The sequence below is a fragment of the Mauremys reevesii genome, linkage group 4 (assembly GCF_016161935.1).
Source record: "Mauremys reevesii isolate NIE-2019 linkage group 4, ASM1616193v1, whole genome shotgun sequence".
NCBI classification, from domain to species: Eukaryota; Metazoa; Chordata; order Testudines; family Geoemydidae; genus Mauremys; species Mauremys reevesii.
In genome coordinates this window covers 80,776,925-80,794,859 of record NC_052626.1, presented here as the reverse complement: position 1 = coordinate 80,794,859, position 17,935 = coordinate 80,776,925, and the positions used below count along the sequence as shown (strand labels likewise).

Below are 17,935 nucleotides of genomic sequence, written 5' to 3'. Positions count from 1 at the left end.
TACAGACACCAATCACCACACATTTTTGTTTACTTAGTATTTGAAAAAATGTTCATCAGAGTTAATCTGAAATTCTGTGTGTGTTCAGGTAATGCCAGAAAAATTTGCTTGACTGACACCAAATGAGAATCTAGTGTTGGCTTCTTACCCTTGCCTGTGTGTTTTCTTCTGTTTATCTCTTTTATTTTTGCTGTCTCTCTCTCCCTCCTTTTGCTTCAGTGACTAAGGAGAGAACAGAAAAATTTCAGTCCGTATAATATATAATATAATCTATATCCAAATTGACTGCTATGCATTTTTAGATATCTGTGCAGTCATTTAGTTCTACACTGTTGCTGTCAGAATGAAGCCCCTAATGTAAACCTAATTCATACTATCAGGAATGAACATGAGAAAGGCACTACTTAACTACTCTAAAGCATATGCATGTCATTGAATGTCAAGAGGGAGAGAAAAGGAAAGTGCAGGTGACTGTCTACCCCTCCTGCTTGCTGCACAGTAGGCTTGATTTCATTACTCTCAAAGCATCCCAACTGTCAAGTCTAGCCTTGCATATTTGCAGTGATGGGGATTAAATAGCTTCCTCAGCAGCTTGCTCTATTGTCTGATTACACTTAGAGGTTTATGTTTTACAGTATTTAATCAAACTATCCCTTTCTTTAGCTTAAAATTATACCTTCTTGCTCTATTCCTGTTGACTAATGAATGCTGCCGCCACCTCTTCCCATGTTACAACTACCATCTTCTCCCTGTGTAACATTTTGCGACATATGTTCTGGTAACCAGTTATCGTTGGTCTTCAAGTGTCATTTCCCTAAGCTAAATTCTAAGTGTAGTCACACAAGTGCCAGTCCAGAGTAACTCCTGTGTCTAGCCTGAGTTCAGATTCTGACCCAACATCTTGTAACCTCTCCTAACAGGTTATTTTTCTCATGAGATATCTCACAGTGAGCTTCACAACCCCACCCACCACCACCACCACAACACACGCACACCAGGACCCGCAGGTAGAACAGCTGATGTGAATCCAGCACACTTTGAAGTCAATGAGAGTTTTGCCTGAGTTTACAGATCTGAAGAGGGGAGGCCAAAACCAAACTAACAACAGAAAACAAACAAACAGTCCCCTTTAAGAAGGCCTCCAAATCAACCCCAGCCAGCAGAGTTCCTAGTTCTCTTATTGTTCTAGGAGGCAGACTCCCTTTCCCTTAAGCATCAGGTCAGGGAAGGAGCAGCTTAATCTAGTTCATAAGGCTCCTGCCTCAGAGCCTTGAGTCAGATCAATCAAACTTATAGTCAGAAAACAGTTTTTAAGACTCAGGCCAGGCTAGTGTCCTAGAGCCTGCAACCCATAGCAGCCAGCATAGCCTCTAGTCCCTTCTTGCTCAGCTTCCTTTTCTAGGCAGGGGCTGGGTGCACCTTCATTGCACCCAGGCTGTTTTGGCCATAAGATGTCCCTTAAAGGGGTAATATGCTCCACCACACTGAATAAACAGCAGCATCAGGCCCTTTACCAATTAGTGCAAGTTTACTGAGGTTTCACAGGCATGCAAGAGGTGCAAAGGTGATATCTAATTCCCACGGGCTAGCTTCTCCCCTGGTCTTATTCATACAAAGGAGTGGGGAAGAGTCAGTCTTCTCATATCTCCTGCTTAGCCAAGTAGGACCTATTCAGGTCTTGGGTCCAGGTGTACAGTGCCAGGTCACCGTCTCTACAGGCTCCCTCCTACAAACAAGTGGGGAAACCGAGGGGCAAGAAGAGGTGCAGAGCCTTCATTGTGCCCTCCCCATGCCTGACTGGCAAATGGAGCTGGGTCAATGGAAAGGGGGAAGTGAGCTGCCCTCTTTTGAGAGATACAGTAAGTTACTTCCTTCCAGGAGGAACAGGGAAGGAAATATCCCTCAGACTCAGTTCCTCCACAGGGCTCCTTCTGAGACCAGGCAGCTACAAACAACCCCTTACTCAGCAATCCCTTTTGGTCTAGCCCTACATATGCAGCAAAGGGCTTTGGCTCTATATTACCTGAAAGATGTTGAGCTATCTCAACTACAGCAGATTTATGTTACTCTAGGCCACATAGTAAAAATATTCATTATTCTATAGCTGCCCTCCATTGCAGCTAAACAGGCAGCTGCACTGATGATGCATTGCAATGGGAGAAGCAGCACTAGAAGAGTTAAGCTTCTTATGTTAACACAGAATTTATCTGTGCAATTATCCCATTTACCAGTTACAAGCAAAGCATAAATCATAACCATGAACTGGATCATTATCTGTATGTCAGAAAGCAGCCAAGTGCCTAATACAGGCTAATAGTTTCCCAGAGAAAGGCTGTTGCCTTCGCTGTAGTATACAGAATTATCTATCAGTGCAGTCGAGGATGGGTGTTCTGAAATTCTTACTCCTATTTTCCCAAGGTCAGTACTGCCTGTTATGCTTTTATTAGCTGGATTTAGACAAACTGAAATTCCTTGCCATTACTGGATTTGCATGTGAACACTTTCTGAATAGATCCTGCTTCTGGCAGACAGGGTGGTACAATACTGACCAATGGGTGTGTCTTTGTATCTCTGTGGGGTGTGTTATGTTGATTCCTCTTATGAAATGTTATGTTGATATCTGGGGTTTTAAGTAAACAGGAATCTATTTACCGTACAAGATTAGACAGCTGGTATGTATCTGGCAGGGCAAAACCTGATACTTCAGTGCAAGAAGAATCACCCACCCCACAAGCAACTCTTCCATTGCACAATATTACACAACAGCAAGAATTATTTCTTGTCCCTCAAACTGAATTTACAATTTGCCAAGACATATGAAATGTGAGGAATACATGCATAGGTGTTGCCATGTTTTACATTCCCCCATGTCTCTCTCAAGTATAGTTTCTTGAAGATGATACTGAAATAAACAGAGAGTCCCTACCTCACACTGAACATAATATCTTACTTCACAAGTACCCCACTGAAATCAATGGAATGACTTGCTGTATAAGGAGGCTATCACACTCTGGTCTGTCATATTGACCTGTTACAATGCAATGGGTTAGCATATCATTAAGCTTATTGATACCTAAGCAAGCAGAACTCAGAAGAGGTTGTTACAGCATCTATGCATTTGTAATTGCCTGGTGGAAGATGCTGTTCTGTATGCATGCTGTACAGCTCAGAAGGAATGCCATAGCAATGAGTGTCACTAAACTGTTATATGTAGATATCTAGCCGTGATTCTCACGGTGAAGGTTTAAACATGACATCTTCCACGAGGATTAGTATCTCAGCTCTTTTCAGGTATAATAAATTTACATGGCTTATCATTGCAGTCTCTTTAAGCTATAACCGATTCTTGCTTTTCTATTTTATTATACAGAATTATTTTCTTTTCCATTCTGCACTAGTAAAGATGAAGCTAAATCTTTATGAAAGAGGCCTCACAGAACCAAAGAACTAGATAGCTCAGGATGTGGGTAATGGGTTATGAAGCTATTAACCAGTTCTAATCTGGGGCCAGCTGATAGTGAAAATCGTTATCATTTCATAGTGCATGTGAAATAGTTTTACAATTTTGGGATTGAAGGAGTAGAGTGACTGAATTGCCCATTTAGCTGTAAGGGTTACATCTGTTAGCAGGATAGGGGTTATAGGAAAGTTGTTGCTGCTATGTCTTCCTCCCTGTACATGTGACCTTAAACTAAAGAAGGGAAAGATAAAAAATAAACTTTAGCCTTTTAAAAAGATATCCTGTATCTTTTATAGATAATATTTTGTTTTATATTGGAATGGAAACAAAACCTTTCAAATGGTTTTGCAAAGCAGAATTGTATTGAAACATCAGTTTTCAAATCCAAAAGGCCAGGTTTTCAGTTCATGTCTCTCTCTCTCTCTCTCTGACTAGAGAGTCCACCCTGGATCTCAGAAACCTTCCCCTCAAAAATGTCATTGGAATGGATATGTTTCCAACAAAATAGCATATTTTGATGAAAAAAGTTTAATTAAAATGTTCCGACCAGCTCTAGCTATAAGTTTTTACAATTGCAAGTACATTATTGTGCTTTGAGCTCACCTGCATTTTCAAGTACTTGGCTTTAATCTTTGTGAAAAGCTCATGAGTCTGTTTTCATTGGTATCCTGATGGGTATATGCCATAGTACTGTATGTGCAAAAGCCAAAAGGGATTGTGGAGGAAGAAATGGAGACAGTCATATTGACCTACCTTTGGATTTGTTTGTGCTAAACAAGCCCATCTAACCTGTTTGATTAATGTTTTTTTGTTTACTGTCTCGCTAACATAGGTGATGAAATAGGTCAATGCTTTTAAATTAAACTAATTGGAGCTGTGAATAGCACTAGAAGGTGGTGGGAATTATAGTACATTGGGCAATACCTCCACCATGGGGAGGTCATCCACTGAAAATACCAGCTGCTCTAACTGTTGGAGCTAGAAAAAAAGCTTTTCTTAGCTATGCTTTCATTTACAGTGGTATCCATGCACCTCACAATCTTTAGTGCATTCATCTTCATAACACCACTGTGAGGTAGGGAAGTACTACCATCTGCATTTTGCAGATGAGGAACTAAGGCACAGAGAGGCTAAGTGATTTGCCCAAGGTCAAAGTATGTAACAGAGCAGGAACTTGAATCTAGGCCCTCCACATTCTAGGCGAGTGCCCTGACTATTGGCCCATCCTTCCTTTCCCTTTCCTGTGGGCCTGGTATTCAAAAGAATCATCTAATGAAGAGTCTCACTACAGGTGGTCAGCAAGTATGTTTTGTTCCTGTGAGATATCCATAAAAGCAAAATAAAAGTTTTCATCTTCATCAAAAGCATTTCTTCAGAAATTTTTATTGGAAAAGTGAAAAGCCACAAAAATCCTGGATATTGGTTTTGGCAACTGAAAAATGTCAGCTGAATACCAACCAAGAATTTGGTCTTTGGGGTTTTCAGGTTTGCAACAAAAACCTGGAAAATGTAAAAATTGATGTATTTTACAGAGATTTGTTTTAAAAATATTTTTCAATCAAAATTTAAAAAAAAAATAAAATCAGACCAGCGCTATTCCTCACACCTGCCTCTACCAGTGAGAATTGTTGGCAAGAGGATATCGGACTAGATGAACCATAGGTCTGACATGGATTAGGAATTGCTATCTCAATTATCAGCACAGAAAGCTTTGGGGGCACTGCTGGAGCATGTCCACTCAAAGGGACTGTCATGGAGTAGCCAGCTCACAAGGCCCCCAGGCAGCTCCACATGCTTCCCCTCACCTCAGCTTCCCTTCTTGGATCCCCAAATAAACTCCACACTGGCTTTTTCAGTCCAGTAACAACAGCATCTGATTTACTCACTTAAAGTTCAAAACTGAATTTAAAAAAAAAACTTTCTTCCAGCCTTTAGCTAGGTATAGACCAAACTCCATTGGTCTGGTCAGAGTTCTTCCTGTCTTAGCAGGCTGCATCTAGCTGGAGCAAGTCCCCTGGCTTCAGAATCTTACCAATAAGCACCCCTCTTTCTCATGCTCTACAATCTCATTAAAACCTCCTGGCCCTTTACCTTTACTGTAGCCACCTTCTGCTCTTTATAGGAAATGGCCTGATTCCCCCACAGGTGGGACTCATTCAGCAACCAGGGTTGACTCTCCGGCCCCAGGCTTTCCAGCCCAGCAGCAAGCCACCTTCTTATAGGGACATTTCCCCACTGCTGTAAGGAGAATGACACTGATAGAACAGCTCAATACTTCCTGTATGCATTTCAGTGGCAGGGAAAAGGGGATCAGCCAGGGGCAGGAATAATGTAATTTTCCACTGTTTAAAAACTGCCAGTGTCTCTGGCACACTAAATATTCCCTGTGGAAGGCTGGACAAACAGGGCAGCAGGGATTTAATAAAAATAAATAAAGAGAAGGACTTCACATAGGACATTATTATATCTCTTGTTGGTGCCATTAGGCATCATGTCTGTTGAAAAAACACTTTTCTGTTTATTCCTTAGAGCTTGTACTCTTCAGTTCATTTTTCAGTAGCTACTGGAAGGAGGGAGTAGAGTGGGGAGTTTTTTAGTGAACAGAAAGGACATCTTATTTATCTTGACTGATTAGAAATAACACAGCTTTGAAACCAGCTTCCAGACCAGTTTGCTGCTCCCACTGAGGCCACTGGATTTATGGCTTATTACAACAATCTGTAACTCACTAATCCCCACCTTTTTGTGCTATGGCTAAGGGATGCTAATGGACACTTCACCTTGAATGGTCTCTTAGAATATGTGTTAAATACTTATGCTAAAAAATCCCTTCCATCTTGTATTTAGCTGTGACACTCTGAGTACCTTTCCCAGACCTGAAGAAGAGCTCTGTGTAGCTCAAAAGCACAAGCTCTTTCACCAACAGGTTATATATGATCATACTAAACCAGAGAAATAGAGATTAAATGCCACCTCCAGGCTGAGATAATGAGAAGACTGGTAAGGATTTCTTAACTGTTACCTCTCCATTAACTCCACTTGAATCAATATTTCCATCAGAGAAATAAAATGTGTGTGTAAAGGAAAAGTTAACACCTTGGCAACCACATATACTTAGTATGAGCTAGACCATGGAAGTCAGAAATCTAAAAATACAAATGCCCCAAACCAGATATTCCAAATACATTCAATATTTATGAGTCCACCCCTGCCAAAAAACTGCAAAAAATCCCCAAAGACAGAGTATGTCTGCTAAAAAATACCCCAGGAATAAAGTAAAACATTATAGAATGTACATTTACCCAATGTGATATTTTTCCTAATGCTACCACTCCTACATTGAGTAGTACCTTATTCAAGAGTAGTCCATTGATTTCATTGGAACTTCTTTGAAAGTAAAGGTGGTAGAATCAATATAAAAATGTTTAAGTAACTTATTATTGTTTACCCTTCCTTTGTGTCTTAGTGAATGTCCCATGATCATCCTTGCTGCTAACAATGAGAAACACATAATATTTTAGCTATGAAAAGGGCTGATTTATATTCTGTCTGTGTAATATATTGGTTTACTATTTTTCTGTTTGAGATTTTTAGTTTTTTAAATATTAAAGTATTATTTTAAAATTAGCTGCTGCACCAGAGAACCATGGTAGATTGCCAGCTTTAGAGACCAAACCCCTCCATGGGCTTAATCAGCAGCAAGGGAGATTTAGGTTAGATATTAGGGAAAACTTTCTAACAAAAAGGGTAGTTAAGCTCTGGAATGGGCTTCCAAGGGAGGCTGTGGAGTCCATCATTGGAAGCTTTTAAAAACAAATTGGACAAACATCTTTCAGGGATGATCTAGATTTATCTGGTCCTGCCACAATGCAGGGGCTGGACTTGATGACTTCTTAAGGTCTGTTCCGTGGCTTGGTGCTCCCCAAATAGGGCAAGAGATGCCAGATGCGACACACCTTGGAGGCTCACCAGCTCACTGCCTTTGGAGCGCCGCCACCGAAAGCTCTCAAAAAGTGGGAGGCCACCAGCACCCGGACCATAACCCCACCCATGCTCCACCCCCACTCTGGACCGAGGCCCCGCTCCCACTTGGCCTCTTCCTCTGTGGTCCTGCCTATGTGGCACCTTTTCCCACCCCTGCTCCACCTCTTCTTCCTAAGGCCCTGCCCTCGCTTTGCCTCTTTCCACCCTCCCTCTGCCACTTCCTTGAGGCCCCTCCCTCCTGCCACTTGCTCCTCTCTGCCTTGTGGGAGGGGACAGAGAGGAGCGAGTGGCAGGCAGTGGTGGCCTCAGGGTAGAGGCAGAGCAAGGGAAGGAAGAGGCCAAGTGGGATCATGGCCTTGGGGCGGAGCAGGGGCAGGGCCACAGTATGGGTGCTGGTGGCCCCCTCCACATCTAAGGAGCTCACACCCAGCCTCCCCAAATGCAAGAGGCTAGCACTGCCTAAGCCTACATTTTATGATCCTATGATTTATACACAACTTGTACAGCACAGTTAATGGCAGTGCAAGTGTTATCATCGAACTACAATGACTTTGTCATGTTTAACGTCGGCTGAATTTGATTTGGTTGCATACAGATGAAAGTCTCTATATCCCATCACCCGCTGCTCAGCTCAGCCCTATTACACATCCAGGGAGAGAGAAAACTTCTGGAAGGAAAGTTGAGTGCACTACCAATGAATGAATAGAATTATTTCTTGCTGTACCAAGTAATTCAATTGCATGTAAATGGTGCAGAAATTCACTGCAGTGAAGAAACTGCAAACGTTTCCTCCTAAAACTTCTTCCTTTCTTCTCACAGAGAATTCAGATGAAATCGACAATACACAGCTAACTGAGTTAATTTAGCCTTTAGATTTCAATGGAATCATTCATGATATGAGGATGGAGGGAATTAAGAAGCATTTCACACTGTGTAGAAAATGAGTTATTTTTTAAAAGAAAAAAAATAGAATAAATCCAAACGAAAAATCATTTGTACACTTATGAGATGCTCCACACTAACTTTTATTTAATTATAGAGGACCCATAACAGATTTACTTCTGTGTTGTACAATAAAATTGTATAAATATATGAAAAATCTGTCATCAGAACTGACTCAGAAATTTTCTACCATTCACAGGAGCTACACTGTGCTGTAGGAAATGTTAAGCAATATGCCTTTGCACTTGCATTTAAAGGCAAAATCCTTGAGAGGTAGGAATTATTATTTACAGGAGGGGATCTGAGGCACAGTGAGTGATTTGCACAAGGTCACACAGAAAGTCTCTGGCAGAGCAGGGAACTAAAGCAGGGTCTCCAAATACCAGCCCAGCACCAAACCAGGACCATCTCTCAGTGTGCTGCAGTGCTCATTCTATTACATGGAAAGAACTAGATGGGGTCAAGATCTGGCATATAGATCTAAAAGCAGAATTTTCCCCTAAAATGTCTGTCAATAATTGCCAATGGCTGCAAGATTTTCAGCCACTTTGTCAGCTCTCAAGCTGCAAGTACACATTTAATGACAGTTATGTTGACATGAAAATGCAGAACCTGGTTCTGGAAGAATCAGGTTGTGTTAATGTACTACTTGAGAAAGGACATTCTTGTGGCTTATTTTTATTAATCTGATATGTTTTTATTTGTTATATAGAAGAACATAGTCTGAATTTTTATGAGGTAGTTCACGTTGGGTTAGCAATGAAAATTTTTGTAAATAAATACAGTACTAGAGAACCTGGCTATAAACTGATTGAAAAGGTTAGCAGGAAAATGTCACCAAAATATAATTCCTCAATGTCAGTTTTTGTCCTTCTCAGAATAGAGAAGAGGTGTCTCCTTTCATTGTCTGGCAAATTTTGCAGTTACCATGTAGATCATTGTGGATTATGTCAGAAATAAAACACATATCCCCATCACACTTCATATACCTCTGAACAAAAGGGTGCCCACCAGTGATGACGAATTGGTGGGGTGTAGGCTAGGCATTTCAATACTACAGCATTAAGCCTCAGGTAAATGGCATGTGTTTAACAATACAACAGTATATTAAACATTTTAATCACATTCTCAGAAGTAGTTAGAGTTCTTTCCAAGGTAATTTTGTCTCTCCTAATTTATACTCTGTGGCTGTGAATTCCTTCACCCCTGCGGGAAGCACAACTGTATGTAGGAAGAGGAACTCGTGGTATGGTGTTCTTAATCAGTGTCTTGATTCTTCATGCCTGCTGTCAAGTGAGTGGGTGTTTCAGTCTCCGTGGTCCATTCAATACTTGGCTACTCTCTTGAGAACCAGTTGCATTGTGATGTGGACACAATTGTTGCTCTTTGAGTTGTGCACAGAGGTCCACTGGAGACTAGCTACCTTTGTAGCACTCCTGGCCTCTTCTGGGATTAAGGAATTGTATCTATGCAATGGGGATTTTTTAAATCATATTTTTATATATTTCAACATGTTACAGTTCTTTTTGTCAACCCATGCTGCTCTTAAACTGAACTTATTGTCTGTCATCTGAGTCTGGGGAGTTACCCTGTCCTATATGTGGAGGTAACAGTTCCCTCTAGGTGTACTAGCTAAAGCAATATGTGTGTGTGTGTGTGTGTGTGTGTGTGTGTGTGTGTGTGTGTGTGTGTACACAAGGGCTAAAACCTTCATTATACGTTCAGTGTATAGATCATGAAATGGATTAGCATGTGGATTAGGACATAAGAATGGACATACTGGGCCAAACCTAGGGTCCGTTTAGCCCAGGATCCTAACAGTGACTGAAGCCAAATGCTTCAGAGGGAATGAACAGAAACGGGCAATTTATCAAGTGATCCATTCCATCATACAGTCCCAGCTTCTGGCAGTCAGAGGTTAAGGGACACCCAGAGCATGGGGTTGTATCCCTGACCATCTTGGCTAATTGCCACTGATGGACCTATCCTCCATGAACTTCTCTGATTCTTCTTTGAGCCCAGTTATACTTTTGGTCTTTACAACATCCTCTGGCAATGAGTTCCACAGGTTGACTGTGAGTTAGATATTGTTGATTAGAAATAGTCAAATCATTCATTGCAAATATTCATTGTGAATATTGAACCTATTTCTTTTTGCAAATTATTCACAAGCCAATCCCAGTTTTTGCAAATGTATATGTTATTTGCAAGTATTTGCTATGTGTGAGGCTGAGACCACCCATTCATTTTACATAGGCAACCCAAAGAGCTATCAGACTGCAATGATCTTTGGTCACTACTGCTAACCAAGCCTAGAAGAGAGATTCTATAGCCTAGTAACAATCTTCATAGCCAAACAGTTCCTGTATACAAAAGGATAATCCTTATTTTTTCTTTCTTGTGTATTTATTTCTTTTAAAATAATTATAAAAGATATGTAATATTCACTGTAGCCTGACAAAATTTGTAGCAACAGTTTAATGTAGCACTAGGCTGGAAATCACAGTCTGAGTCTCAAAATCAAAACATCATTCTCAGCTAATCAGGGTGTGGGACTAACATGGAGGCAACATGTACGTTCAGCACATTTATCTAGTCATCTGCTGACTAGACATTTCCCACTTACGGTTTGAGCATAATTTACCATAAGCCATAGTTGGTCTAATGAAAATCCAAGCCATAACATGTACCAGACAGTTCCACTGTAAATCAGGCTGATCTCTGGTCTTCAATTTTTTTCTTCTTTTAAGAAGCCTGTTTATTACATTCCTTTTCAAACAGAGGTTAAAGAATAAACAATTGCAGCTACTAGGATAGGACAAATCTGTTCTGATGGATTGAGCCCTTGCCAGAATCTTTGCCCAACTCTCACATCAAAACCAATATAGTTTTTGTGGTTTGAAAAAGTTTAGTTAACATTTCCTTTTTAAATGAATATTCACCCACCTTTGCACTATCTGGCTTTGGCTGGGATTGAAAGGAAAAAATTCTGTGTGGGAAAAACTATTCCTGTAACTTGTCTTATCGAAGCCAAACCCAGAAGTATTGGGTTTGTTCAAGATTTCCACCCAAGTGGCTCAATAAAAGAAGTTTGGATAAGCATCTACACTTTGGACTAAGCCAAATCCCCGTTCTACCCACAGACAAGGTAAAGCATGGGCCATAGCAGTGCATGCTTCCTTACATTTCCTCCCCTTTGTACTTCAGCCCTTATATGGCGACACCGCCTTTACAGCTCAGACAGCAGTTCAGTCTCCATAGATCATTTCATTCTTGGTATGTGTTGAGGCTGCCAATAAACTTGCAAGTTCTGGTGACTTTGTATTATGGCTGCTAATTCACAGAGGTCTGGAATAAAATGACATTTCACAGAGATCACCAAAGAGACTTCAGGTGGAAATAATTTTTGGTCACTCCTGATCTAGATTGGATTGAATCAGTGACCTACAGAGAGAAAGCTCTGTATCGCATTATTAATTCTCTAAGCCATCCATTGCACCAGTTCACACTGGTTGATATTCATTGTGTGTTTGGTGATCAGCAAAGGCTTCTGCTCATACTTTTACTGTAGCATATTTTTCTTTAGTTATTTAAAAAAAGATCCAACTCAGCATTGCCACTTTTTAAATATTTGGCTGAGACCTAGTTGTTGACTTTGAATGTAGCATCAGTGTGCCATAATATCTTGATGCAAACTATAACATCATGATGGACTGGCATCATGAGACACAGTGTCACACTGTAATGATGTCGTCAACTTGCCGGGATGTTAATAGTCTTGTAAGATACGGGACACCCCATCAAAACCAGGATAGTTCCCCATAATTGCAAGAGGCAATGATCCTAACACAGAGGCATTATCTTTTGCAGTGTTCTTGTCATCTAATAACTATAACAACTTAATTAAGGAAGTTGTCTCTTAGCTGTTAATTGATTGGTTGATTTTTTTAAATTAAGGGTCAAGCCAACTGAACTCATTCAACTTTTTTGGGGTTCACAGTTTTCCTTGTGCATCATTAAATTGTCAAAAACAAATAAACCATTTTTTCTGTGGGCTGTAGCAATAAGATCAGCTGTCTGCTATGAGCTCCAACCTTCAAGCAGATGCTTCTCTGTGTGTCCTTCTTCCACTAGGTCCTCAGCCAAGGGCAGAAACCAGAACATATACTATAATGGTTAGGTATTAAGGAAAGTAACTCACCCAAGAGAGTCATATACTAAACCTATTTGTGACTAGTTAGGCTGTGTAAACAGTTAAGCTGTTTTGCAGTATTGTGTCCTATCTCCTATTTATATAGAGAGAAATTACTTCAGAAAAAATGAGAAACCCACATAGACAATTGCTGCCATAACTAGTCCATATAGCTAATCGCTGTCATAGCACAGGTCCCTTGACAGCATTCTTAATGCTCGGAACCTCCCCATGTGTGACAGAGAAGGGGAGTCATGAGGGAGGGTGTGGTGAAGAATATTTCATCAACACTGAGGCTGGCCCAACCACATCTAACTGCTCTGTGGCTTCTTATTGTAGTGTGCATGCTCCCTGCTTTAGTGCACTCATCCTTACATAGCTGATTGATGTGACTTGAAATCCTCCAGTAAAATCTTCCTGTGTTTCCTCTCTGCACCACTTGCCATGAGACTCACAACTGAGGACAGAAACCAGGCCCCTCCTGTAGTTCTGTCTGCACCAACACCAGGAAATAGGGTTCTGGGTGGAAATGTCACAATCCCTCTCTCATTTCAGGGTTGGGAGCATCCTCTCTGTGGCATTTCCAAACCCTTCCCTCCTTGGAGAGAGCAACACTGAGCTTAGGGATTTGAATTCAGTTCTCCTAATACAGAATTGGAATAGACTTTTCCACCACTTTGTTGACACAGGAGCAGGGTGCAGAGAAACAGTGCAACTGCTGGAGCTATTTATATTTTAATGAAGACAGACTGTACTGTATATTTTTTGTATTGTCTTTATCAAATTGAAATCTGATGGGTCTGGTATATTTGCAAGAGTCTTGTGTGCATTGTTATGCTATTTGGTTTTGATCAAATGTGATATTGTACTTGATGTTCTTTAGCTACGTCAAACCCTGCTTCATGGTTAATACATGGCACTGATCCATACCACAAGTTGTGCAACTCTTTGCAGCAAAAATATTGCTGCTTCTTGGGAATTAAGATAATTAGTTCAATGTGAATTTAATTAAAGAGAGAAGGGCAGCGATTAAGGGAAAATAGCATTCATTACAGAATGGGAGTGGGTAAACTGATCTGGAAGAAGTAAGAATTCTTCATCTGTCCTAATCCTACACCTTCACCCATTTCAAGAACCAATATCTTTTTAGTTATGTTGTTACATTCCCCTCCCCCCCCAACACACTTTTAGTTTCCACTAACACAAAACAAAGAAGTGCAAAAACACAGTGAGAAAAATTCCTAATATAGTATTTCCAGTCACGACTGGGAGTGGAAGTGGCAAAAAGCTCACAAAGAATTTTCTTTGTGAGCATTTTCAGTCCAGTTTTGCAGATTCAAGAGTTTTGGATAGTTCAAACCAACACAAACTTTGGAACGTTTGGCTCACTGGGTCAAATTCATGATTGGTGTAACTTTACTGAAGTTAATGGAGCGACGCCAGGGATTAGTTTGGCTCACTGTGCTTAGAAGCACAGAAGCAACATTTGAGATCAGACACAGCTGCCAATGGAAGGAAGCTCCTTTGAGAGTTAAATATATTGTTCTTATGCCTTCCCATTGTCTGAGAACTGAGTGAGATGTGGGGACCTGAAGGTTTGATGGTAGCTGGGACGGCTGGGGTAACTAAATGGGTCAAACGCCTCAGGATCCCTAGCAGAAGTCTGCCCTTGCAGGTGATCACTGTCAACATTGTGGAATGGGACTTCCCACCAGACACCAGAACTTTTTCCTACCTCACCAGTGATAGTCCTGCACTGCTGAAAACACTATTTGTATTTGCCAGCCAGCCAGCCGAGAGCCCTTTGCAGGGGAGGGACCTAAATAGACAAAACTAGTTCTGCACAGAAGAGTAATAATGAGCTTGGGTGGGATTTGGAGAGGTCTATTCAAGCCTTCAAGGACTGACTTTTGGGCACGATGGGATCTGGAAAGGCATTGTAGAGCCTGTACTCCTGGGTGCATTATCTATTGGCAATATGTTAAGGCAATATCCACCTCCCTCAACATACTACAATATCTACAGCCTAGGAAATATTAAAGAGAAAAGCACTGAAGGTCTTTGAAGAGTCTGAAGTCACATAAATGAGCCATTGAGAGTGTAGAGAGAGTGTAAAGGAAAGCTGAACATTATATCAGGAAATGGAGGAGAACACACTGTAAAACTTTTCTGATATGGAAGTATCTGGGACTTGGGAGGGAGTTCAAGCTCTATGGGATCTTGACTCCTTTCAGCAACTGATGGAGGAGGAAGGATAGTTAAGGGAGTGCCCTCAGCCTGAGGTGAGCTGGGTTCAATTCCCAGTTTTATCATAAACATATTTTGTGTGACCTTGGACAAGTCATGTCCTCTCTTTGCATGACTATTCCCCATCTCTAAAATGGAGATAATAATCCTCCACCCCACCCACCGGTTGTCTGTTTTCCCTATTTAGAATGTGGGACATTTGGGGCAGGCGCTATCTCTTATTTTTACAGCTTCTAGCTGTAATGGGTTCTCAGATCTCTGTTGGGCCATGCAGTCACTAGTCTAATAGTGCTACTGCTCCTCCTCCTACCCAATCCCTGTAAGTATCAAACAAGGAGTTTATCTGATGCCAGTAGTACTACACATTAGAACACTAGTGTCATGGAGGACCAGATCCTCAAAGGTATTTAGAAACCTAACTCCCGTTGAACTCAACAGAAGTTAAGTGTTGGGGATCTGGGCCTGACTCTCAAACTAAAAACTGGTTTATTGTCTTTCTTCCAGAGAGCATCTGGGTATTCTCAGAATGGCTTCAGGGTGAGGACCTCTGGCTGTACGCATTGGGGGCCAACACCAAAGTGCTCTTTTACTAACTGGACCACACAGCTGTCTGAATCCACCATTTTAATCTTGATAAAAAATGGATTCTCTACTCTTAAGAAGCTATTTACTCTGGAGATGTACATATACCTCACTGTGAAACTACCGCTCATGCATTACAGATTTTGCATATGGTGTTTTTGTTTACTACATTCTTGAGTCCTCTTGTCATCATTTGCATCTCGTCTGTTACACTCTTGGTCTGACAATGTCACTGTGTATAAAAACAGTAAAGCTAATTGTTCTGCTATTACAGTGGCCTCATAAAACAAAGCGAGTTTGGAAAATACTCTATGATGGGAGCAGGGATGAGAAAATCTACAGGAAGAAGAAAATCTTAAAGTTAGTGGTTTGCCAGCAATATATATATTACAACAAAACAGAATTAACATTGTGCTCCCTTTCTCAGCTCTGCTAGTTTCTCTTTAGTGTATGTAATTATTCAGCCCTTTCTATCCTGCATTGCAAGGGGGATAGACTAGATAACCTATTAGGTATCTTTAGGCTTGGAAGAATTTGATTTTTTTAAAATAATTTTGATGGATAATATTGAGGTTTATTTTTAAGCATTTTTTTAGATTTTTATAAATTAAAAATTTCAGAGTTGTGTAAAACTATGGGGGGTGTCACGCTTATTTAATCACAGTAGATATTAAGATTCAAAAAGTTAAAGCTTTATAAATCATTAAAACACAAACTCTATACATCAAATATCATAAATACAAAGGTAATCTCCTTAAATCAACAAATCACACCTGTTTTTACTACTCATTTGCTAGTCCATTTGTAACAAGTTTAATTAAAAAGTCTAGATCCCTGGATTTTGACACTAATAAATTCTCTAACAGTATTTTTCTTACTTTGCCTATCTGTAAATTTATATTATTATTAATGGAAATATTTTTCATCAGTTTGTGTGCATATGATGAAATTGATATTTACTGACATTTACAGATAAAAATCTAACCCTACAAAGGTATCTTTCATCTGTAAATTCTGTGATTGTATTCTAGAAACTCAATAGGCTTCAATAGAAATCACTCTAAAAGCTTATAAATGACATCCTTTCTATAGTTTTTTTAACCTATCCTATACAACAGTGGTGCCCAAACTTTTCCTGTTGCAGCCCCCTTACCAGTAATGGTATCTGTCTGTGCACACCCCTCCCCCAATTACTGCATAGTTGTCTCAGCAGAGGAGCTTGGGCTGAAGGCGGAGCTGGGGGCTGAATTGGGGATGGTAAATGAGCTGGGGCTAGAGGAGGAGCTGGCCTGGAGTGGAGAGAGAATGCGGGCAGAGCTGGGATGGGGTCCAGAGTGGGGCTGGATGGTGCTCCCTTTCCGTCCCCATGGGGGCTGCCCCAAACCCTGCTGTGCGCCTCCCAAATATTCCTCTATGCCCCCCTAGGGGGACATGACCCACAGTTTGGGGATCACTGTTCTAGAATGTAAGAGAATTATATCCTTGTATAAAAATTCTGGAGATTGTTTAAAAAATCTATAAATTTTCCATTGGAGAAAGGAGAATTTCGGCCCCCCCCCCCATTATATGTGTATTGTTTACACATCTACTACCACCAAGTTACAGTAGGAGGAGGAACAGAAAAACAAGCCAATGAAATCAGAGCATTATAGTCACCCCACATTGGGTTTCTTGCCTGATTTCTAGCTAACTTTTTGAATTCCATTAAACTGCAGCTACTGATGAACCATGACTCCCAGAGAAGAACAACAGATAAATCATGAAAGACAGGCTCAGAAGCTAACATGTATATTCAGGGCCTTCAAATTTTTTAAAGTAACAATCCATGTGTTAATATTAAATACAGAATTTTAAAACCTAAGCTTTACATTATTGTTAATAACATTATAGATGTAAAGATCAGTAGGACTCCAACCCAGGTTGATAGAGCTACCAGACAACAGACACTTCCATACCACCACTCAGCAGCAGCTGTAATTTGCTTGCTCTCATTACCCACAAACCACAGATGTAGACTATGAGAAGTTCTGCATATGGGAAGACTTGACCCCATATAAGCCCACAGGTAACAAAGTTGCTCTTCAGTGAGCTGCCATGACTGATTTTGCTTCTGAACTGCTAAATTGACTTTGGCTCTTACTTGGGTTCTGAATCATGCCCTGACACCCTGGATGTTCTGACCTCTGGTACTGAACTCAGGCTGGAAATCTGACCTTGAGTCCTATCCCCCACCTCAGGACCCCGACAAGGGCTGCAAATGAGACTGAGCAAATCTAGGAAGTTTGCAGCATAGTTGTAGCCGTGTTAATCTCAGAATATTAGAGAAACAAAGTGGGTGAGGTAGTATCTTTTTTTGGACCAACTTCTGTTGGTGCGAGAAACAAGCTTTTGAGCTCTGTCTGAGCTCGTCTCTCGCACCAAAAGACATAGATCCAATAAAAGATACTACCTCACCCATCTTGTGAAATCTAGGAATGTCAGGTTTAAGGCTGAAACATAACTCTTAATTCAAGAATGAGAGGGGTAGC

The 17,935-nt window shown here is 40.7% G+C and overlaps 1 protein-coding gene across 1 annotated transcript in view; it reads left to right on the top strand.

The window, feature by feature from the left end:
• EHF (ETS homologous factor) overlaps window positions 1-15,510 on the top strand; it is a 62,879-nt gene extending 47,369 nt beyond the window's left edge. The window contains exon 10 of the mRNA XM_039533161.1: window positions 15,330-15,510. The gene's annotated coding sequence lies outside the window, so the exon portion shown is untranslated. The remainder of the gene's footprint in view (window positions 1-15,329) is intronic.
• The last annotated feature ends 2,425 nt before the right edge of the window (window positions 15,511-17,935 follow it).